At 49.6% G+C, this 25239-nt stretch overlaps 1 protein-coding gene across 4 annotated transcripts in view; it reads right to left on the bottom strand.

The window, feature by feature from the left end:
• The window catches only part of LOC127575716 (arf-GAP with Rho-GAP domain, ANK repeat and PH domain-containing protein 1-like), a 119267-nt gene that overhangs the window by 12890 nt on the left and 81138 nt on the right, over window positions 1–25239 (bottom strand). The window lies entirely within an intron of this gene.

The raw sequence follows: 25239 nt of genomic DNA, 5'->3' as shown, positions 1-25239 counted from the left end.
GGTCAGTTTTATGTCCAGTTCCTACCACATCTTCTGAACCTTGGAGGGTGCCTGCAGGGAGATGGGGCACATTCACAAGCCCCCAACCTCCAGGCTGTCAATTCCACCTCTGCAACCCCTTCACCTCCACCCCTCGCCAGAAGCGGAGGGTGAGGGGGTTGCATCAGGGGCTGGAACGGAGGGAGGGGATCGTCAGGAGGGGAAGGAAGGCACGGAGGAAAAGACATACAAGATGATAAGAGGCGTAGATCGAGTGGACAGTCAGAGACTCTATCCCAGGGCGAAAATGGCTCACACAAGAGGGGATAATTTTAAGGTGATTGCAGGAAAGTACAGGGGGGATATCAGAGGTAAGTTTTTTTACAAGAGAGTGGTGGGTGCATGGAACGCACTGTCAGGGGTGCTGGTGGAGACAGATACATTAGGGACATGGAAGGGACTCTTAGATAGGCACATGGATGATAGAAAAATGGAGGGGTGTGTGGGAGGGAGGGGTTAGATTGATCTTAGAGTTGGTTAAAAGGTCAGCACAACATTGTGGGCCGAAGGGCCTGTACTGTGCTGTAATGTTCGATATAAAACACCTCCAGGGCCATCCCCTAGACACCAAGATCAATCCTGCACTTACCCTTCCCCGGGACTGACCCTGAAGACCCCACTTACCCCGGGGTTGACCCCACGGGTAGGGGGTAAGTGGGCTGTGGTCCTGAGTCTCCTGATCGAGGAGGGCAGTTAGTCGCTGGCGTGTGTCCCTGCCCTGGTGGTGACTCTCCACCCTCGGACCCTGCAGAGATACCTGCACGCTGAGCTTCCTCCCAGATAACGTGAGCTGGTGAAGTGTTTCCCCCACTGGGACACCTTCAGGATGACACACAGCTCCCAATGGCGAGGATCGGCACCATTGCTCTGTGGGAGTTGCCTGTCTTTTACCGGGACCTTTTCAGAGTCTGGGACACTGTCACCTCCAGTCAGGGTGTTCCCCCGCCAGCGGAGGGAGGGGCTGGACAAAGGGACAGACTGGATGGTGAGGGAGCGAGCTGCTCACCACTGGGGCATGTGGCCAAAACCTCTGTCCGTCCCGTCACGGTGGGTGTTGAGGGGGCTCGTGAGTGTGAGTGATCCTGACCGGACTAATCCCAGCTCAGCCAAAACTGCTCATGGGACCCAGTCCCAGATCTGTGGGAGCCGGTCCCACACAACATGAGCCCTCTCTCGGAATCGCCCTCCGCGCAGTTCCATGCCACACGGAGGTACGTCCTGTACAGGTGCTCCTACACTTTCTCAACTTCCTTGCCATCCAGCAGCAAGGAGTGTCCCCACTGGAGGTCTCTCTACACAGGGACCTGGGGCAGAGAGTGTTGCAGAGAGCAGGGCCGTGCAGCAGGTTCACACACTCCCCAGCTGCCTGCTGCTTCTGCAGTCTCGAGGAGTCCATGTTGGCCTTCATTAGTCAGGATGCTGAGTTCAAGCGCCGCGAGGTGATGTTGCAGCTCTATAGAACTCTGGTCAGACCACACTTGGAGTATTGTGTTCAGTTCTGGTCACCTCATTATAGGAAGGATGTGGAAGCTTTAGAGAGGGTGCAGAGGAGATTTACCAGGATGCTGCCTGGATTGGAGAGCATGTCTTATGAGGATAGGTTGAGCGAGCTAGGGCTTTTCTCTTTGGAGAGAAGGCGGATGAGAGGTGAGTTGACAGAGGTGTACAAGATGATAAGAGGCATCAATCGAGTAGACAGTCAGAGACTTTTTCCCAGGGCAACAATGGCTAACATGAGGGGACATAATTTTAAGGTGATTGGAGGAAGGTATAAGGGGGATGTCAGGGGTAAGTTTTTTACCCAGAGAGTGGTGGGTGTGTGGAACGCACTGCCGGCAGAGGTTGTGGGGGCAGATACATTAGGGACATTTAAGAGACTCTTAGATAGACACATGAATGATAGAGAAATGGGGGGCTATGTGGAGGGAAGGGTTAGATAGATCTTAGAGCAGGATAAAATGTCGGCACAACATTGTGGGCCAAAGGGCCTGTACTGTGCTGTGAGGTTCTATGTTCTATGTTCCATGTATGTCCGGAGGGCGAGAGGTAGGTATTTGAAGGGGCTGCTCCTCAAGTTCTAGCTGTACATCACCCCCACGCTTCTCATCCTCGGACACCCGGTGCGGAGGGGGGGGTTGGGTCAGTCAGGGAGCCTCCTCGTCAGTCTGCTCCTGGGCCCGGCCAAGGTGACCGTTCACAGGCCCAGGCTGGGGGCCGTCAAGGGTTCCGCCCAAGCCAACTACCTGCCCCTCTTCCGAGGATAGGTCCGAATCTGTGTGCCCCTGGAGAGGGAGCATACAGTGTTCACTGGTTCTCTGGAGGCCTCCTGGGACCAGTGGGCACCACAGAGGTTGGAGAGCATCCCAGACAGGGGTGGCCAAGTTTTAATTTGAATATTGTATACAAACTGATGGAAGTGATGTACATATTGTAAATACCACATAAACCATTCCAAACAAAATATGGGCCACAGGGTGAAGGTCCCTCTACACCGTCCCATCACACACTCCTGGGGTCAGACACAGAGTGAAGCTCCCTCTACACCGTCCCACCACACACTCCCAGGATCAGACACAGAGTGAATCTCCCTACACACCGTCCCATCACACACTCCCGGGGTCAGACACAGAGTGAAGCTCCCTCCTGTCAAATCATGTAGATGCCACAGCCAAGAAAGCTCACCAGCGCCTCTACTTCTTCAGGATTTGATTTGTCCCCTTTGACTCTCACCAACTTTTACTGATGCACCATAGAAAGCATCCTATCTGGATGTATCACGGCTTGGTATGGCAACTGCTCTGCCCAGGACTGCAAGAAACTGCAGAGAGTTGTGGACACAGTCCAGCGCATTACAGACACCAGCCTCCCTCTTTGGACTCTTTTTTTTTACCTCTTGTTCTCTTGGTGAAGCAGCCAGCATAATCGAAGAACCCACCCACCCGGGACATTCTCTCTTCTCTCCTCTTCCATCGGGTAAAAGATACAGGAGCCTGAGGGCACGTACCATCAGACTTGGACAGCTTCTACCCCACTGTGATAAGACTATTGAACCTTATACGATGAGATGGACTATGACCTCACGATCTACCTTGTTGTGACCTTGCACCTTATTGCACTGCACTTTCTCTGTAGCTGTGACACTTTACTCTGCGCTGTTATTGTTTTTACCTGTACTACCTCAATGCACTCTGTACTAAATGCAACTGCACTGTGTAATGAATTGACCTGTACAATCAGTATGCAAGACAAGTTTTTCACTGTACCTCGGTACAAGTGATAATAATAAACCGATACCAATACCATCACACACTCCCGGGGTCAGACACAGAGTGAAGCTCCCTCTACACTGTCCCATCACACACTCCCGCGACAGGGGTTAGACTCAGAGTGAAAGCACTTGGAACATTCACTGTAGTCGTCAGCCCTCTCTCTCGAGCCAACACCTCTCCCTCCTCAACGTACAGGAACCCAGTGACATAGTCAACTTGGACTTGGGCTAGACCAGGCCATTGGTTGAGGTGTTCAGGTGTACAGTGGTGTCGTACTTATGTCACTGAGCCGGAGTTCTGGACTGTTGGGTCAGGTGTTTGAATCCCAGCTTGGAAGACAGAAATTAACTCAAGTGATTAAATAAAAAGATTGACATTGAGTTGCAATAATCTACCAGATTACTGTAAAAACCTCCTTCATTCACACCCTTTGGAGTGTGGCCTGGACGTGACTCCAGTCCCACCAAGAGAACCAAGCAAACACACAGACTTTAGGGTAGGAGACTAGACTATGTCATCAGCACAGGCTTTGTCCACGCATCCTCTGTCAAAAATATCCTCAAGAGAATTTCTGGAACCAGTTCAAACAATGAGGGTTTATTTCAACTCAGATACTCAGGTTCTTGTCAAATGGCAGGCCATGATTTCTCCACAATCTTCCCCTTATTCATGCACGGAGCAGTAAAAATCATGCAATTACCAACAAACCACAAATGTCAAATACCCAAAAATATGGTCTACTAAACGGATTCCCATTTCTTCTTTTGACTGGGCTTCCTCAACAGTCAGTCTGCTGAGGGAAGGAACAGTCACCGGACCAGACTCCTTACCCCTCCCACAGCCCACGGACACTGTCCCCCATCACCCACTCTCCCCACCCACTGAATCCCTTCCCACAGCCCACAGACACTCTCTCCATCACTAACTCCCCTCACCCACTGAAACCACCTTTGTCCGAACAACCCTGAAGCATCGCACTGCAGGAGGCTGAGACAAGGTCTACAAGCTTGTTACCAGGTCTGAGGTTCTGGGATTGGGCAGGACCCCTGGAACACGGGAGCAGGGGAGGCCAGTAGAGACCAGCTGTGAGGCCACAGCTGGAGCACCAGGGATGGTTCTGGTCACTGCACTGCAGGACAGTGGGACTGGACAGGAGAGGGTGGGAGAGGACTTATCAGGATGTTGCCGGGATCGAGAGTCTCGGGTGGGGTTTGAGCTGGAACAAGCTGGAGATTTAACTGAGGTAGAACAGAGTACAGCACAGGAACAGGCCCTTCTTAAGGTGCCAAATTAAACTAAATCTCTCTGCCTGCACATGATCCACATCCCTCCATCCCCTGCGTATTCATGGGTCTATCTAACGGCCTCAAACACCACTGTCGTACCTCCTTCCACCACCACCCCTGGCAGCCCATTCCAGGCACCCACCACTCTCTGTGTAAAGGAACTTGCCCCACACATCTCCTTTAAATTTTCCCCCTCTCACCTTAAATGCATGTCCTCTAGTATTAGACCCTGGGAAAAAGACCTTGACTATCTCTGCCTCTCAGAATTTTATAAACTTCTATCAGGTCTCCCCTCAGCCTCTGACGCTCCAGAGAAAACAACCCAAGTTTGTCCAACCTCTCCTACTCTCCAATCCAGGCAGCATCCTGGTAAACCTCTTCTGCACACTTTCCAATTCATGGCAGGACCAGCAAAGGTTAACAGGAAGTTCCTACCTCCCATCGCACAAACACAGTTATTTGCTCATAAGGTGGGGGTTTGGAACTCGATGTCTGACGGGAGGGGGTGGGTGGAGGCATAAACCTCCCCCCGCCCCCCAAACATTTACCCCGGAGTCAACAAGGGGCTCAGGGCCAGGAGTTGGGAAGTTTGGAACAAGTTGTCCATGTCTAACCTGGAACTGTTTACCACCACGACTGCAGGAATACAGCCCTAATTTGTCTATTGTCGAGACGCTATGAAAATGTGGATGAAAAGATACGGTTATATAAACATTCTCCTCTGACTCTCCCTGTGCTCCAGGCAGGTTCTGCAGATGGACAGGAGTTGCAGGAGACAGCAGGCTGCTGCTCCATGCCGGAGACAGGCCAACAGCACAGCAAAGGACAGCAGCTCCTGAGGAATGTCACAGCCCACAGCGGTGTGAGGCCTCGCCCCCCCCCCCACACCCACCGTTACCCAGCAATTATCAGCCACAGGAAGCTGGACCTAAAGATTTACAGCCGCAGAGACGATTAACACACAAAGCAAAGGGGGAGAGAGAGGGGGTGGGGAAAGAGAGAGACATGGAGGGGTGAGAGAGAAACGAGGGGGTATGAGAGAGAGAAGGGGGTGAGAGAGAGGAGGGGAGAGAGAGAAAAGGGGAGAAAAAAGGGGGGCAGGGAGGGGAGAGAGACAGGGAAAGGGGGGGAGGGGGAGACGGGAAAGGGGGAGGGAGACGGGGGAGAGGGGAGGGGGAGACAGGAAAGGGGGAGGAGACGGGAAAGGGGGAGGGAGGGGGAGGGAGACAGGGAAAGGGGGAGGGAGACGGGGAAAGGGGGAGGGAGACAGGGGGAAAGGGGGAGGGAGAAGGGAGGAAGGGGGAGGGAGACGGAAAGGGGGAGGGAGAGACGGAAAGGGGAGGGAGACAGGGAAAGGGAGGGGAGGGAGACAGGGAAAGGGGGAGGGAGACAGGGAAAGGGGGAGGGAGACAGGGAAAGAGAGAGAGAGACAGGGAGGGAGAGAGAGACAGGGAAAGAGAGAGAGACATGGAGGGAAGGAGAGAGACACAGGGAGGGAGAGAGAGTCAGGGAAGGGGAGAGAGAAAGACAGGGAGGTAAGGACAGAGAGATAGAGAGACGGAGGGAAGGACAGAGAGAAAGACAGGGAGAGAGAGTTACATGGGGAGAGAACTGTGAAGAAGACGGTGGGACCTTTGGCATACATCTGAGGGAGCAGGACGTCACCTGAACGAGCGGTTCTGTTGCTCTGACAGTGCCTCCCCTCCCGCCCTCAGTACTGCAGTCAGGGGTCATTTCCTGATCACACACCTCACTTGTAGGTCACACTTTGACCCATCCCTGCCTCGACCCTTCACCACCTGGGAATAACTTTGGGACATCCCGAGTTGTCAGAGGTGTTGCCAAAGATTTAATTCCTTCCTCTGCATTTGGGCTAAAGGTGATTTGGAGCTGACGGTCATGGAGGTTATGGCACTAAAGCAGGCTCTTCAGCCTACGATGTTCATACTGGCCATCAACTATCCGGCTATACCAACCCCAGCTCTTTGTCCACACCTTTGCAAGAACCCTGCAACCTAATGGCGTGAACATTGAATTCTCCCACTTTAGGTATTCCCCACCTGCTTCCCCACAAAATCCACCCCCCCACCATCCTTCTTCTCTTCTTCCCTTTCCTAGCCCTTTTTTTTCCCTCTCTCCTTACCTTTGACCCATCCCCTGGTGGATCTGCTCTCCCCTCCTCCCCACACCTGCCTATCACTATCTCTTACCTGCATCTACCTATCACCACCTGTACCCACCCCGCCTCCCCTCCTTTGTCCACCTATCACTGCTCTGCTTTTCCCTCCAATATATTGGGCTTCCCTTTTCCTATCTTCAGTTCTGAAGAAGGGTCCTGACCCGAAACGTTGACCGCCTGCTTTTCTCCACGGATGCTGCCTGGCCTGCTGAGTTCCTCCAGCATCATAGTGTTTTTCATCAGTCTATCAGGTCACTGGTGAGTAAGTCCAACTTAATAGCACTGTCAAGGACACTTTTCATCATCCCTCCATGGACTCTGTCTACACTTCCCGCTGCCTCAGAAAAGCAGCTAACATAATCAAAGACCCCACCCACCATGGACATTCCTTCTCCCCTCTCCCATTGGGCAGAAGATACAAAGACTTGAAAGCCCGTACCACCAGGCTCAAGGACAGCTTCTATACCGCTGTTATAAGACTCACGAACAAACCTCTTGTACAATAAAGATGGACTCTTGATCTCTCAAACTACCTCATTGGGGCCCTTGCACCTTATTGTCTGCCTGCGCTGCACTTCTCTGTTCGTGTAACACTTTATTCTGCATTCTGTTATTGTTTTACCCTCGTACTACCTCAACATACTTACATTTTGAAATGATCTGTTGGCATGACCTGCAAACAAAGTTTGTCACTGTATCTCTCTACATGTGACAATAATAAACCAATGACCAATTTAGCAATAGAGAAAATCAGATGGGTCGAGTCACCCAAAATGCAGGAAGTCTCCAGATGAGCACACATACATTGAGAGTCAAAGACTCAGAGGTTTAACCCTGCTCTGTGAAAGTTATTTTGCTCTAAGTACAAGCGGTTTGAAAGAGCCCACAATTCACACCGAGCCAAGGCTGACATGGTGCAGGATCTCTCATAGAAGAGCTGATGACCACAACTTCTCATGGCTTTTGAAGTTAAGGCAACAAGAGTTTCCATTTAAAGGTTCAGGGGCCCCTGTACAGCTGGAGCACAACAACCCCTAACGTTCTATCAGATGCTCCACAGGTATCGATCAGAAGAAACATATGAATTAGGAACAGGATCTGGTCATTTAGCCCCTCGTTCCTGCTCTCCCATTCATACATAGAACATAGAACACCACAGCACAGTACAGGCCCTTCAGCCTACAATGTTGTGCCGACATTTTATCCTGCTTCTAAAGATCTATCTAACCCTCCCACAGAGCCCCCCATTTCTCTATCATTCACGTGTCTATCTAAGAGTCTCTTAAATGTCCTTAATATATCTACCCCCACAACCTGTGCCGGCAGTGTGTTCCATGCACCCACCACTCTGTGTAAAAAACTTACCCCTGAACATCCCCTTTATACCTTACTCCAATCACCTTAAAATTATGCCCCCTCATGTTAGCCATTGTCACCCTGGGAAAAAGTCTCTGACTGTCCACTCGATCTATGCCTCTTATCATCTTGTACACCTCTATCAAGTCACCTCTCTTCCTCCTTCTCTCCAAAGAGAAAAGCCCCAGCTCGCTCAACCTATCCTCATAAGACATGCTCTCCAATCCAGGCAGCATCCTGGTAAATCTCTTCTGCACCCTCTCTAAAGCTTCCACATCCTTCCTATAATGAGGTGACCAGAACTGAACACAATACTCCAAGTGTGGTCTGACCAGAGTTCTACAGAGCTGCAACATCACCTCACGGCTCTTGAACTCAATACCCCGACTAACGAAGGCCAACACCCCATATGCCTTCTTAATAGCCCTATCGACCTGCGTGGCAACCTTGAGGGATCTATGGACGTGGACCCCAAGATCGCTCTGTTCCTCCACACTGCTAAGAGTCCTGCCATCAACCTTGTATTCTGCCTTCAAATTCGATCTCCCAAAGTGTATCACTTCACACTTATCCGGGTTGAGCTCCATCTGCCACTTCTCAGCCCAGGTCTGCATTCAATAAGACCTTGTCTGATCTTCTATCTCTGCATTACTTTCTTGCACTAGGGCCAAACCCCTCAATTCCCTTAACATCTTAACGTTAACATTAACATTCTGCACTCTGTTATTGTTTTCCCTTGTACTACCTCGATGCACTGATGGTGATGAAATGATCTGTATGGATGGCATGCAAAACAAAAACTTTTCACTGCACCTTGGTACATGTGACAATAATAAACCAATTTATACCCAGAAATCTATTGATTTCCAATCCACTGCTTCACCACTGCCTTAATGTCTCCTCACCTGGCTCAGTGTCTGATGACACTCCCACGAGATCCCTGGTTGTCTCACTGTGTTAAAGGTGCTCACAGAGCTGTACAGCACAGAAACAGGCCCTTTGGCCCACTCGTCCGTGCTGACCAAGATGCCTCCTCCTGAACTGTCCCATTTGCCTGCCTTTGGCCCATACGGAACATAGAACAATACTGCACAGGAACAGGCCCTTCAGCTCACAACACATCTCTAAACCATTCCTGTCTATCAACCTGTCTATGCTATACCAATGCATATTACATTGGAACAGGAGAGGCCACTCAGCCCTCGAACCAGTTCTATCATTCAGCAAGGATGCAAGGCTGATCTGATTGTAGCCTCAATGGCACATCTCACCCACTCCCTTGCTTATCAAGAATCCACCTACCTCAGCCTTAAACATATTCCAAGACTCTGCTTCCAGTGCCCTTTGAGGTAGAGACTTCCAAAGACCCACCGCATCAAATTCCTCCCCATCCCTGCCTTAACTGGATGATCTATATTTTAAACAGTGAACCTGGGATTTTGATCAGCCCCGAACAGGAAGCATCCTCTCCACATCCACATTGTCTACACCCTCAGAATCTAAAGTTGCCTCCCACTCTTCCAACTCTCGTGGATACAATCCCAGCATGGCCAGCCTTCCTCACACGGCAACCCACCCGTTCCAGGTACCAGTCCAGCGAAGCTCCTGATGCAGGGTTTCGACCCAAAACATCGACAATCCCCTTCGCCCCAACAGACAAGTCCGTCCAGCAGGCTGTTTGCTGCATCAGTCCAGTAACCTTTCTCTGAACTGTTCTCTATGCATTTACATCCTTGTTTAAATAAGGAGGACCCATTGCTGTGTGCTCCGGATGCTCTGGTAACCAAAGCATAACCTTCGATCACCTTACTATCCAACACCCCCGACCCCCGTAATAAACAATAACGTTCTGTTAACTTTTCAATTTACTTGCAGGACCTGCATACTAGCCTTTGTGGACCCTACCCTAGGAAAGTTGTACTGTGTAAAGTGTTGCGCTTTGGAGATCAAATGTAAAGGGATAGTACACCGTTAATGGCAGGACCCTTAACAGTGTTGATGTACAGAGGGATCTTGTGGTCAAAATCTATAGCTCCCTCAAAGTGGCTGCACAGTTGATAGGATGTTAAAGAAGGCATATGGCACGCTTGCCTTTATTAGTTGAGGCACTGAGTTCAAGAGTCGGGAAGTTATGTTGCAGCTTCATAAAACTCTGGTTAGGTCGCATCTGGAGTTTTGCATTCAATTCTGTTCACCCCATTACAGGAAGGATGTCGAGGCTTTGGAGAGGGTGCAGAAGAGGTTCACCAGGATGCTGCCTGGATTAGAGGGTATGAGCTATAAGGAGAGGTTGGACAAACTTGGGTTGTTTTCTCTGGAGCGTGGAGGCTGAGGGAAACCTGATAGAAGTTTATAAAGTTATGAGAGGGCACAGATAGAGTAGACAGTCAGTATCTTTCTCTCAGGGTCGAAATGTCTAATACTAGACAGCATGCATTTAAGGTGAGACGTGGCAAGTTCAAAGGAGATGTGCGGGGCAAGCTTTTTTATACACAGAGAGCGGTGGGTGCCTGGAATGTGCTGCCAGGGGTGGTGGTGGAGGCAGATACAACAGAGGCATTTAGGAGGCTCTTAGATCAGCACATGGATGTGCAGGGAATGGAGGGGTATGGACCACGCGCAGGCAGAAAGGATTAGGTGTCTTTAGCTTAATTAGTTCAGCACAACATGGTGGGGCCGAAGGGCCTGTTCCTGTGCTGTACTGTTGTGTGTGTGTACCATCTGCAGGAGGCACTGCAGCGACTCACCAAGACTCCTCAGACAGCACCTTCCAAACCCACCACCTCTACCAGCTAGAAGAACAAAGGCAGCAAAAGCCCGGGGAACTGCACTACTCAGGAGGTGGGGCACTCCCCCAGTGGTTCCCAAGATCACCCTCCTTCCTTATCAGATTCCAGCGCTGGGAGCTCTTTGTGTTCCTGCTTATCTCCACCTTCATTCTCCCCTCCCCCAAACTCACTCCATCTGTCTCTTCTTCTTTGTTGTCTGCCTCCATCATCCACCTGCCAACTCCACCCCACCTCTCCCCGACCTGCCCATCATCTGTTGCCCCTCCTCAGTCAACCAATCACGTTGGGCTCCTGTCTCACCACGTCCCCCGCTCCTTTTCATACCGACCATCTCCCATCTCAGTCCTGATGCAGGGTATTGACCCGAAACAATTCCTGCCCCCCTAACTCCCGCGCCGACCCCCCCCCCCCCCCCCGCCACACAGATGCTGCCCAACCCGTTGAGTTCCTCTAGCAGATAGTTTGTTGCTCCAGGTTCCAGCATCTGCCATCTCTGGTGTCTCCACCCCCTGGAGGATGCCCTCCAAGTCACACATAACCCTGACTTGGAAATATCTCGCCATTCCTTCACCGTCAATGGGTCAAGATCCTGGAACTCCCTCCCCAACAGCACCGGGGGTACACCCACACCTCAAGGACGGCAGCTCACCACCACCTCCTCAAGGGCAGCTAGGGTTGGACAATTAAATGCTGGCTCAGCCTGCGAAGCCCACACCCCCTCAATCAATAAAAGAAGATAATTTTGGCTGATCTGCCCCAGACCTCATCTCCTCCGTTATACCACCCCACAGAGCCCTCGACTCCTTGATCTTGGAAAGATTTATCTAACTTCTCTTTAAGCACCTGATTTAAACAGGGCCTGAGGGGAGAGAGTTACAGGCCACCTGAGGGGCAACTTTTTCACACAGAGGGTGGTGGGTATATGGAAGGAGCTGCCAGAGGGAGTGGTAGAGGCAGGTACAATCGTGACATTTGGACAGAAACAAGAACAGGAAAGGTTTAGAGGGATATGGGCCAAACGTGGGCAAATGGGACTAGCTCAGTTGGGCGTCTCGGTAAGCATGGACCAGTTGGGCTGAACGTCCAGTTTCCGTGCTGTACGAACCTATGACTCTTTGACTCAAAGGACATCAGCAAACAGTCAGTGTAAGGTTTAAGTCAATCAGGTGGGTTCACTATTACTCCGACTGGAATTGATTACAAATTTATTTAATGACATGAGTTCAAACTCCCTAACTCCTGTGGTGGGATTTGAACTCACATCCCTGGATCAGTGGCCCAGGACTCTGGCTTCTGCTTCAATGTCTCCTGGGACTGAGACATGCCACCTATGGCTTGTTGGAGGAAAGTTCCATCTTCCTTCCAGCAATTGGTAGCAATTCCACTCATACCTCCGAACAGCTTTACTCTGGGTTAAAATCCCTTCCCCAGCAACCCCTGCACCCCAACAGGTCTCCCTTGTACGATAAGATGGACTCTTGACCTCAAAATCTACCTCGTTGGGGCCTTGCACCTTATTGTCTGCCTGCACTGCACTTTCTCTGTAACTGTAACACTTTATTCTGCATTCTGTTATTGTTTTCCCTTGTACTACCTCAATGCACTGATGTGATGAAATGATCTGTATGGATGGCATGCAGAACAAAGTTTTTCACTGTACCTCGGTACATGTGACAATAATAAACCAATTTACCAATTTGCTTTGTCAACCCAGGACCTTCCAAAACCACAAATATACCTCAACCAAAATACGGCTCAGCAGACTGAGTGATGGCTGGAGTTTATGTAACCTTCTCTCGTAACGGGGACCAGCATGAAAGTCGTCAAACAGCCCAGGACACACATCACCCTGTCCAATCAGCTCAACAATCAGGACCCTTTGGAAGGGGTTTCTGGATATTGGGGAGTTTCAGTAAGACCACTCCCTTTTAAGGGATGGGACAAGATACGGTGGTTCATTGTACCAAACGTCTGGTTCATTGTCGAGGCAAATCAGTTCAAAGACCTCAGTCACCACCCAGGGTCACCCTCATTGATGTCAGACAGGGTGGGGGGGGGGGGGCGGCGGGGGTTCCCATACTCTGCTCCAGAGGGCAGACTGGGACCCAGACACTCAGGGAGAGGGCAGAGACTGGGGCCCAGACAGTGGGGGAGAGGGACATGGGGCCCAGACAGTGAGGGAGAGGGACATGGGGCCCAGACAGTGAGGGAGAGGGCAGAGACTGGGATATGGGCCAAACATGGGCAATGGGACTAGCTTAGATGGGCATCTTGGTCAGCATGGACCAGTTGGGCCAAAGGGCCTGTTCCTGTGTTGTATTACTCTATGACAAGGAGACATGGTGCAGATGTACTGGTACTGGCTAAGGGTTCTGTTACAATTGGTTGGAGGGAGGCAATGTTGGTAGCTCACACCACTGCACAGTTCAGTTCACAAGTCGGTAACCACAACGAGCAAGGCCTAGTCAACATTCAGGCAATGGGCAGTTATGTAGAAAGTAACATTTGTACCACACAGGCAACAACCATCTCCAAAAGGAGAGACGCCAGCGACCTCCCCTTGACGTTCAATGGCGTTACCATCAACGAGTCCCCCATTACCAACATCCTGAGGGTCACCAATGACCAGAAACTCAACTGGACCAGCCACATAGGTACAGTGGCTACTAGAGCAGGTCAGAGGCAGGGGATCCTGTAGCAAGTGACACATCTCCTGACACTGCAAGGCCTTCAATGTTTGTCTTGTCTATAAATAGGTTGGATAAGAATATCTGTGGTCTGATGAGTACGTTTGCTGATGAAGGTCGGTGGATTTGTAGATAGAGAGGACGTTGCCTAAGGATACAGAGGGACATGGATCAGTTGGAAAATTAGGCAGAGCAGTGGGGGATGGAATTTAATCCAGACAAGTGTGAGGTCTGATACTGGCCAGACACAGATAGTAAACAGCAGGAACCTTACAAGCATTGATGTACAGGGCAACCTTAGGGTGCAAGTTCATAGCTCCCTGAAAACAGCGACACAGATGGATAGGGTAGCAAAGAAGGCATTTAGCCTGCTTGCCTTCGCAGGCAAGGGTATTGAGTATACGAGTTGGAACATCATGTTGCAGCTATACAAGACATTGGTTATACCAACACGTGAGATGCTGGAGGAACTTAGGGGGTCAGGCAGCATCTATGGAGGAAAATGGACAGTCAACGTTATGGATCAAGTCCCTTCATCTGGACTCGAGTGTTAGGCCACACTTGCAACATCAAATGCAGTTCTGGTCACACACTACGGAAGAAGTGTGCCAGCATTAGAGAGAGTGCAGAAGAGATTTGCGGCAAAGATTTACAAGGATGTTGCCAGGACTCGAGGGCCTGAGTTATAGGAAGAGGTTGGCCAGGCTAGAGGCATAGATAATTATGAGAGGCATAGATAATAGTGGATGGCCACAGTCTTTTCCCCAGGGTAGGGGAGTCCAAAACTTGTGCATATTGGTTTAGGGTGAGAGGGGAACGATTTAAAAGGAACCTTGAGGGGCAACTTCTTCACGCAGAGGGTGGTGAGTGTATGGAACAAGCTGCCAGAGGAAGTGGGTGAGGCAGGTACAACGGTATCATTTAAGAAGCACTTGGGTAGGTACATGGAGGGGCGGGGCTTGGAGGGATATGGGCCGAACGCAGGAAATTGGGACTAGCTGGGTGGGCACTGCAGTCAACATGGACTGGTTGGGCCGAAGGGCCTGTATCCATGCTGTATTGCTCTGTGACTCGAAGAGATTCACCAGGATGTTGCACGAAATGGAGGGCTTTAGTTCCAAGGAGAGACTGGAATAGGCTGGGATTGTTCCCACTGGAATGTTGGAGGCTGAGGGGTGTCCTTAGAGGTTTATAAAACCATGAGGGGCATAGATAGGTCAGTCAGTCAGTCAGGGTCTTTTTCCCAGGATAGGGGAATCTCAAACCAGAGGACATACATTTAGGGTGAGAGGGGAAAGAGTTAAAAGGGGTGAGAGGGGCAAGTTCTTCCACAAAGAGTGTGGTGGGTGTGTGGAGCGAGCAGCCAGAAGTGGTGGTTGAGGCAGGTACAATGACAGCATTTAAAAAGCATTTGTACAGGATAGGGAAGGAATAGAGGGACGTGGGCCAAACACAGGAATATGGGATCAGTATAGATAGGCATCTCAGTCAGCATGGACAAGTCGGGCCGAAGGGCCTGTTTCCATGCTGTACAACTCCACCACTCTCTATAACTAAGGTCTCTCCACCGTCTACAAGGCACAAGTCAGGAGTGTCTCGGAACACTCCCCTCCTGCCTGGGTGAGTGCGGCGCCAACAACTCTCGAGAAGCTCGACACCATCTAGGACAAAGCAGCTCGCTCGATCGGCACCCCATCCACCCCCCTAAACACCCCCTCCTTCCACCGCCGGTGCACAGGGGCTGCAGTGTGCACCGTCTACACAACGCACAGCGGTTACTCGCCCAGGCTACTCCGACAGCACCTCCCAAACCCACCTCTTCTCCCACCCACAAGGACAAGGGCAGTGGGTGCAGGGGAAACACCACCACCTGCAGGTTCCCCTCCCAGTCACACACCGTCCCGACTTGGAAATATCTCACCGTTCCTTCACCGTCACTGGGTCTAAATCCTGGAACTCCCTCCCCAACAGCACCGTGGGAACGGAGACACTGGGGGGACTGAGGGTGCCATACACACAGCCTGCATCAGTGCTAGCTGCCGTTGCCATAGCTGGGCCACACTCGGGCGAGGCAGGGGAGTCCCATAAAGAGGAAAGCATCAGCTGAGCTGAATTAAAAGGGAAAAGATAAATAAGGCTCAGTGAAGAGGAGAGTCAATCAGACTTCAGGGGAAAGGGGGGCTTCTCAAAGGAGCAGTCTCATCTTCTGTCCCGCTGTTACCAGACTCCTGTACGATAATGATTAACTCTTGATCTCCCACTCTACCACGTTGAGACACTTTATTTGTCTGCACTTTCTCTGTAACTGTAACACTATATCCTGCATTCTGTTTTCTTTTTTACTACCTCGATGTGCCTATGTATGGAACGATCTGTCTGGATGGCACGCAGACAAATGGTTTTCCCTGTATCTTGGTAAATTGGTTTATTATTGGTATTGGTTTATTATTGTCACTTGTACCGAGGTACAGTGAGAAACTTGTCTAACAAACCGATCGTACAGGTCAATTCATTACACAGTGCAGTTACACTGAGTTAGTACAGAGTGAAAAACTTTGTTTTGCATGTCCTCCATACAGATCATTTCATTACAACAGTGCATTGAGGTAGTACAAGGGAAAACAATAACAGTGTTGCAGCTACAAAGAAAGTGCAGTGCAGGCAGACAGTAAGGTGCAAGATCATAGCGAGGTAGATTGTGAGGTCAAGAGTCCACCTTATCGTTCAATAGTCTTATAACAGCGGGATAGAAGCTGTCCTTGAGCCTGATGGTACGTGCTTTCAGGCTTTTGTATCTTCTGCCTGACAGGAGGGGGAGAAGAGAGAATGTCCGGGGTCGGAGGGGTCTTTTACCAATACCAGGTGTCCCACATCCCTCTCAGGGTTACAGCCACTCAGTCACCCTCTCAGAACAGCAAGATCCCACACAATAAACAAAAACAGAAAACACTCTGCAGGTCAGGCAGCGTCCGTGGTGGGGGGGGGGGGGGGGGGGGGGAGAGTGAGAGAGAGAGAGAGAGAGAGAGAGTCAACAATTCAGATCCGAGGCCCTTTTCCAGACCCAAAAAGTGAACTCTTGTTTCTCTCTCTCTCTCCCCACAGATGCTGCCTGACCTGCAGAGCCTCTTCAGTATTTGCCCATTTGCTTCAGGTTTCCAGCATCGGCAGGGTGTTGACTCTCTGCCAAGCTGGGGCAGGGTCTGAGGAATCAGCTGGTGGAGAGTACGTTCCCACCCAGCGGCCAGACAGGATTGAAGAGGGTGGGAGGGGATGCTCAGCCGGTGACCATCTCCCTCGTGGGCAATACCCGGAGGTGGGAGTGTTGGAGGAGTGGGGATGAGGTGCGATGGCTGGAATGGAAACTGTACCCCGCTCTGCCCCAACCCCTCCCTCACCCTCTTTAATGAGCTCCCAGCAGCTACCAACCTCAATCCCAGCTGCTGAACCCCAAGAGCTCAGGCACAATCCTCGAACTCTCCTGTGGTCCCGAAGTACGGCTCAGTCCCAGATTGCCGGATCCATGAATCCTGATCAGCTGTGGGAATGAGCTCAGAGAGTCAGGGCCTCGAGCCAACAGTTGGTGGTGAGGCAGCCGTCAGTCAGAGCAGCGACTTCCTCCTCGGGTTCTCTGCCGGGGCGGGAGCAGTTGAAGTCAACTTCCTGGAGTTCGGTCCCAACCACTCCCACCCCAGCCTGCAGCTCCCGCAGAGCCGGTCATCCGAGGGAGTGCGAGGGTCGTGTCCCCGCTCTCCTCCCCAGGTTGTGGAGGAGGGGGAGTGAGGTGTTACAAGTAACAGCCCGTTTCCAGCTTAGAAAAGTGTTACGAACAACCAACTTTCAGCTGAAAACTTCAGACATGATGGTGGTGTTTAAGAATTTAGACAGATACATGAACAGGCAGGGAACAGTGTGCAGGCAAAAGGGATTGGTTTAATTTGGCAAAGACAAAGGGCCTGTTCCTCTGCTGTACTCTTCTCTGTTCTGTGTAACAGAGCCTGCTCTTCCCTCACAATCACTCTGGAACCCCGTTAATCCAGACAACCATCGTCTTTCCACCCCGCCCCATTCCAGAGATTTAACGCAGACTGATACTCCAATGCACCAGAGTCATAGAGCACAGAGGCAGGCCCTTCAGCCCAACTGGTCCATGCTGACCAAGACTCCCAGAGAAGCCAGTCCCATTTGCCCGCACTTTGCCCATAACCTTCCATACCTTTCCTATCCGTGTACCTGGTGGCACAGTAGTATAGCGGTTAGCGTAACGCTATTACAGCGCCAGCAACCCGGGTTCAATTCCGCCACTGCCTGTAAGGAGCTTGTACGTTCTCCCTGTGTCTGCGTGGGTTTCCTCCGGGTGCTCCGGTTTCCTCCCACGTTCCAAAGACATACAGGTTAGGAAGTTGTGGGCATGCTATGTTGGTGCCGGAAGCGTGGCGACACTTGTGGGCTGCCCCCAGAACACTCTATGCAAAAGAAGCATTTCACTGTGTGTTTCGATGTTCATGTGAGAGTGAAAAAGATATCTTATCTTATCTACCTGTCCAAGTGCCTTTTAAATGTTGTTAATGTATCTGCCTCAACCACTTCCTCTGGCAGCTCGTTCCAAATACTGACCACCTTCTGTTTGAAGAAGTTGCCCCTCAGGTTCCTATTAAATCTCTCCCCTCTCACCTTAAGCCTACGCCCTCGAGTTCTTGATTCCCCAAACCTGGGAAACAGACTGCGCATTGACCCTACCCTACCACAGAGTGCAGCACTGTCTTTTGCATGACTGTGTTCAGTTCTGGTCGCCTCATTATAGGAAGGATGTGGAAGCTTTAGAGAAGGTGCAGAGGAGATTTACCAGGATGCTGCCTGGATTGGAGAGCAGGTCTTATGAGGATAAGTTGAGCGAGTTAGGGCTTTTCTCTTTGGGGAGAGGAAGATGAGAGGAGACTTGGTAGAGGTGTATAAGATTATGAGAGGCATGGACAGAGTGGACAGCCAGCACCTTTTCCCCAGGGTGGCAATGGCCAATATCAGAGGACATCTGTTTAAGATGCATGGAGGAAAGTTCAGGGGGATGTCAAGAGATAGATGCTGGAGGAACTCAGCAGGTCAGGCAGCATCCGTGGAGAAAAGCAGACCAGGAGAAGACCAGGATGCTGTCCGGATTGGAGAGCATGTCTCATGAGGATAGGTTGAGTGAGCTAGGGCTTTTCTCTTTGGAGAGGAGGAGGATGAGAGGTGGCTTGATAGAGGTGTACAAGATAATAACAGACATAGATTGAGTGGACAGTCAGAGACTTTTTCCCAGGGCGAAAGTGGCTCACATGAGGGTGCATAATTTTAAGGTGATTGGAGGAAGATATAAAGGGGATGTCAGAGGTAAGTTTTTTTTACACAGGGAGTGGTGGGTGCGTGGAACACACTGGTGGCAGAGGGTGTGGGGGCAGATACATTAGGGACAATTAAGAGACTCTTAGATAGACACATGAATGATAGAGAAATGGAGGTCTATGTGGGAGGGAAGCGTTACGTAGATCTCAGAGCAGGATAAAATGTCGGCACAACATTGTGGGCCGAAGGGCCTGTACTGTGCCGTTGTGTTCTATGTTCTATGTTGGAAGATCTCACGGAAAGCTCCCCTCCCAGCGTGCTGGGGCTAACATTGAGAGATTACCTGATTAGTCCCAGATCTCCCCGTGGGTCAGCTGCCTGTGGCATTGCCTGTTTTATGCAGGGACTGTCCTCCAACTGCGCTGAGTTCCCTCAGCACCGCTCCTCTGAGTGGCTATGGCGAGGGGGGAGGAGGGGGGAGGGAGAGGGAAGGAAGTGGGAGCAGCAGTGTGGAAGTGAGGGGGACAAGGGAAGTAAGGACAAGGGAGGAATGGGGAAGGGAGGAGTGGAGTGGAGAAGCGAGGGGAGGGAAATGCAGGAGGGGAGGGCTGGGAAGGGAGTGCGAGGGGAGGGCAGTGAGTGAGGGGTGAGTGGGGAACGATGTGAGAGGGCATCGAACAGCAGACTTCAAGATGAGTTCAAACAAAGAATGGGTCAAGGGAGCTGGTCAGCAGGGTGACTTGGCCAGAAGCAGGTTTGGTTCACGTTGCAGCTGTATAAAACTTTGGTCAGGCCACACGTGGAGAATTGTGCGCAGTTCTGGTCACCCCATTACAGGAAGGGTGTGGAGGCTTGGGAGGGGGTGCAGAAGAGGTTCACCAGGATGCTGCCTGGATTAGAGGACATGAGCGATAAGGAGAGGTTGGACAAACTCGGGTTGTTTTCTCTGGAGTGTCAGAGGCTGAGGGGAGACCTGATAGAGGTTTATAAAATTATGAGAGGCACAGATAGGGTAGACGGTCAGAATCTTTTTCCCAGGGTAGAAATGTCAAATACTAGAGGGCGTGCAATTAAGGTGAGAGGATGAGGGCCGTTTAAGGGAGATGTGTGGGGCAAGTTTTTTTTACAGAGGGTGGTGGGTGCCTGGAATGTACTGCAGAGGTGGGAGTGGAGGCAGATACGATAGTGGCATTTAAGAGGCTGTTAGCCAGACACATGAATGTGCAGGGAATGGAGGGAGATGGATCACGTGCAGGCAGAAGGGATTAGTTTAATTCAGCACCGTGTTCAGCACAGACATGGTGGGCCGAAGGGCCCGTTCCTGTGCTGTACTGTTCTATGTGAGCAATAGTAGGCCATTCAGCCCCTCATTCCTGCTCTCCCATTCAGTAAGAGCGTGGCTGTCCTTTTACCTCAGCACCACTTCCCTGCACTAACCTCATATCCTTCAATTCCCTTAGTATCCAAACATCTGTCAATCTCTGCCTTGAACATACTCTGCCTCCACAGCCTCTTACAGTAGAGAATTCCAAAGATTCACGCCCTCTGGGTGAAGATATTTCTCCTGATCTCTGTCCTGAATGCACGTTCCCTTATTCTGAGACCGGGACCTCTGGTCCCAGACACCCAAGCCAGGGGAATATCACCTCCTACAGCTGTCAAGCCTATAAGAGTTTCAACATTTCAATGAGGTCACCTCCTATTCTTCTCAACCGAAGAGATATAGACCCAGTCTCTCATGCAAAGACCCCCTCACCTGAAATTTATGCCCTCTAGTTTTAGACTCCCCTACCCAGGGGAAAAGACCGTGACCATCCACCTTATCGATGCCCCTCGTGATTTTATAAACCTCTACAAGGTCACCCCTCAGCCTCCTTCACCGCAGGGAAAACAGTTCCAGCCTGTCCAGTCTCTCCTTATAACTCACGCCCTCCAGTCCCCGCAACATCTTTGTGAATCTTTTTTTATATACCCTTCCCAGATTAATCACACCCCTCCTGTAGCTGGACGGCCAGAACTGCACACAGTACTCCAAGTGTGGTCTCACCAATGTCTTGTACAGCTGTAACATGACTTTCCAACTCTTATATTCAACGTCCTGACTGATGAAGGCCAGCGTACCTAACACCTTCACCACTCAGTCTACCTATGTCGCCACTTTCAGGGAACTAAGCAATGGTCTCTCTGTCCTTTGACACTTTCCAGGGCTCTGCCATATACCGTGCATGTCCTACCCTGGTTAACCTCCCAAAATCCATCACTTAGAACAGAATTGAACAGAAAGGTGGAAAATGGAATTTAATTGGGATGTGATGCATTTGACAAGGTGATTATTCAGTAAATAGAAGGATATTAAGTAGTGTGGAGAACATTGATCCTTAAAGATAGCAGGACAGTTCAGTAAGTTAGTCAAAAAGAATTTAAGACGCGTTCTTTGATTGGCTGAGGGAGCTGTACAAAACACTGGAAAACACCTTGAGCACTGCACATTTCTGTCACTACATTGTTTGAAAGATATGATTGTTCCGGAGAGGGTTTACAGGAATGTTGCCAGGAATGGATGATTGGATCACCCTAGGGCTGTTTTCTTTGGAACAGAGGGCGCTGAGCACAGACTTAATTGAGGTGTATTAAATTATTTGAAGTAAATAGGAGGGATCTATTTCCCTTGGCAGAGAAGGCATTGGTAGAAAGATTGGGGATTAGATAGGTAGAAACCTTTCACCAGAGTATGGTGGGTTCTGGAACTCACTGGCTGAAGGGATGGGAGAGACCTTGGGATGCAAGTCCATGACTCATTGAAAGTGGCTACACAGATAGACAGGGTGTTTTCGATATTTGCAAATTAGAAATTTTTTAAAAGCTACTATACCCTCTTTTCCCACACCTTACAAAACTGAAATTATGGAAAAAATTTTTGGTTTTAATCCTTGTCAGAAGGGCTTGATAGCAACAATTTATGATTTAATTATGAAAATTTGTTCACAACCACCGGACAAAATTAAAAATGAATGGGCAAGTGAACTCCAGACATCTTTACCTACAGAGACTTGGAAGAAAATCCTTCATTTAGTTAATACATCTTCAATGTGTGCCAGACACTCTTTGATACAGTTTAAGGTAGTTCACAGGACCCATATGTCAAAAGATAAGCTAGCTCGTTTTTATCACCATATAAATCCTATATGTGACAGATGTAAATCGAATGTGGCTTCTTTGACACATATGTTTTGGTCCCGTCCTCTTTTGGAAAAATATTGGAAAGATATTTTTAACATTATTTCAAATGTATTGAAGATTGATTTACAACCTCACCCTATCACTGCAATTTTTGGATTACCAAGGATAGAATCTGGCCATTTATCTGCCTCCGCTAACCGTATGATTCCCTTTGTTACATTAATGGCCAAACGATCCATTTTGCTTAAATGGAAGGATCCAATACCTCCGACTACTTTTCAATGGTTCTCTCAAATTATATCATGTTTAAACTTGGAAAAAATTAGGAGTGGTACTGTCGATCCTTCGCTTCAATTTGAGGAAGTTTGGAGTCCATTTATTCAATATTTTCACATGATATAGATCCCCTTATAATAACCTTTCAATTTAGAGGAACGGAGTTGATGACATAATATTGCTCTGTTTCTATTGTGAAATTTCAGTCCAGTTTTTTTTCTCTGTTTTTTTTTGAAATTTTTTTTTCTTTAGCTTAGTTTGGTTTGATATATTGTTTACAATTTTTCTTATTGTTTTGGGGTTTTTTTTATATTTTATAATAAAGCTTTTTCCTTTATATTATATTTATTCACTAACAGATCGTTGGATCTACAGATTTTTTTATACTTTATTGTTCTTTATGATTATCCATGTCACAACTGTTCTCCTGACCTCTTTGTATTACATGTAGAAATATTGATATATTAATCTGTATTAATTTGAAAACTAATAAAAAGATTGAAAAAGAAAAGAAAGACAGGGTGGTTAAGAAGGCTTATGGAATGCTTGCTTTCATTAATCGGGGTATTGATTACAGGAGTCAAGAAGTTGTGATGTATCTCTATAGAACTCTGGTTAGGCCGCATTTAGAGTATTGTGTGCACTTCTGGTCACCTCACTATAGGAAGGATGTTGAGGCTTTAGAGAGGGTGCAGAGGAGGTTTACTAGGATGCTGCCTGGATTAGAGGGCATGTGCTATCAGGAGAGGCTGGACAATCTTGGGCTCTTTTCTCTGGAGTGGTGGAGGCTGAGGGGTGATCTGTTGGAAGTGTATAAAATTATGAGGGGTATAGATAGGGTGGACAAGCAATATCTTGTTCCCATTATTGAGTGATCCAATACCAGTCACAGAGAGAACGTACAAACTCCTTGCAGACAGCAGCCGGAATCGAACCCGGGTCGCTGGCGCTGTAATAGCGTTATGCTAACCGCTACACTACTGTGCCGTCCATAGGGATGAAAAGTTTAGAGGGATATTGGCCAAATGCAGGCGAATGGGAGTAGCTCAGATAGGCACCTTGGTTAGCATGGAGAGGTGGGGCCGAGGGGCCTGTTTCCGTGCTGTGTGACTCTCTGAGAACAGATGTGATAAGCCTCTGCCTGACTCTCATCTTTTGGTGATTCTTATCCCCCTGAACAACAGCACTTTTTCCTGCTCCCATGATTAAAATGTACTCCTTTTCCGAGGTCATCTTCCCACATTTTTTTTCCATCTGGCCAATCACTTAAACTGTTTATATCTACACCTCCCCACCCTACAACAAAGCCTCTTTGCATCCTCCTCACCGTCCACAGCACCACCCAGCTTTGTATCAGCACCAACCTTGGATCTGTCACACATGATTCCTCCATCCAATCCATTGATTGAACCCAAGAACAATCTCACATCCCATTAACCCATCCTTGGTCGTCACCAGTGCATTACACCCAGTGCTGTGCTCTCTAACCTCTTGTGTACCAGACACTGGTGAAACCACACCTGCAGTATTGTGTACAGTTGTGGTCGCCCTGTTATAGGAAAGACGTCATTAAGCTGGAAAGAGCGCAGAGAAGATTCACGAGGATGTCGCCAGGACTCGAGGGCCTGAGTTATAGGGAGAGGTGGGGCAGGCTAGGACTTTATTCCTTGGAGTGTAGGAGACTGATGAGTGACCTTATAGAGGTGTATGAAATCATGAGGGGCATAGATAAGGTGAATGCACACAGTCTTTTTCCCAGGGAAAGAAAATCGAGAACCCAAGCGCACAGGTTTAAGTTGAGAGGGGAGAGATTTAAAAGGGACCTGAGGGGTATCTTTTTCACACAGATGGTGGTGGGTATATAGAACGAGCTGCCAGAGGAAGTGGTTGAGGTGGGTACAATAACAACATTTAAAGGGCACTTGGACAAGTACATGGATAGGAAAGGTTTACAGGGATACGGGCCAAACGCGGGCAAATGGGAATCTTGGTCAGCATGGATGGCCTGTTTTTGTGCTGTATGACTCTATAGCTCTTGTGTGACACCTTATCAAAAGTCTTCTGGTAGTTCAGGTAGCTCACATCTACTGCCTTACCCTATCTAATCTGCTAGTTACATCTTCCAACCTGATTCTTCTTTGTAAAATCCACATCGACTCTGCTCACTAAAAACAGAAAGTGCTAGAAACACTCAGCAGGTCAGGCAGCATCTGTGGAGAGAGCAACATTTAATATTTCAGGTCCACAACCCTTTGCTGTCTGAGTTCTGACAGAAGAGTCGACAAACTCAGACGTTAACCCTGTTTCTCTCCCCACAGACGCTGCCTGACCTGCTGAGTGTTTCCAGCACCTCCTGTTTTTATTTCCGATGTCCAGCATCTGCAGTGTTTTGGATTGTCACTGGCTCCGCCCAATCCTGTTGTTATTTTCTCAGTGCTCTGTTACCTACTGATGGTATGCTAACTGCTCTACAGGCCCTTTCCCATACCCACCTTCCAATCCCATCACCCATTTACGTCACCCTCCCCCTCCTAGTCCCATCCACCCACCTCCCACACACTCCACCCATTGGACCCCCTCCCACACCTGCCCTGCGTCTCTCCCCCGATTCTTCTCATTATCACCTTCCCTTACTGATCAGATCTCAGCACCAGCAGCCCTTTGTGTTCCTGCTTATCGCCCTCCACCTTCACCCTCCCTCCCCAGGCTCCCACCTGCCCCTTTCTCTCCCTTCTCCCTTGGTGTCCCAACTCCACCCCTTCCCCTCCTGGCTCCATCCATCGTCCCTCACCAGGCCTTGGTCCACCCATCACCTACCAGCCCGTCGCACCCCTTCCCCTCCTCCCTTTATGCTGACCA

This window comes from Pristis pectinata, chromosome 11, assembly GCF_009764475.1.
Source record: "Pristis pectinata isolate sPriPec2 chromosome 11, sPriPec2.1.pri, whole genome shotgun sequence".
Taxonomy (NCBI): Eukaryota; Metazoa; Chordata; class Chondrichthyes; order Rhinopristiformes; family Pristidae; genus Pristis; species Pristis pectinata.
This window is presented reverse-complemented; position numbering and strand designations above follow the sequence as displayed.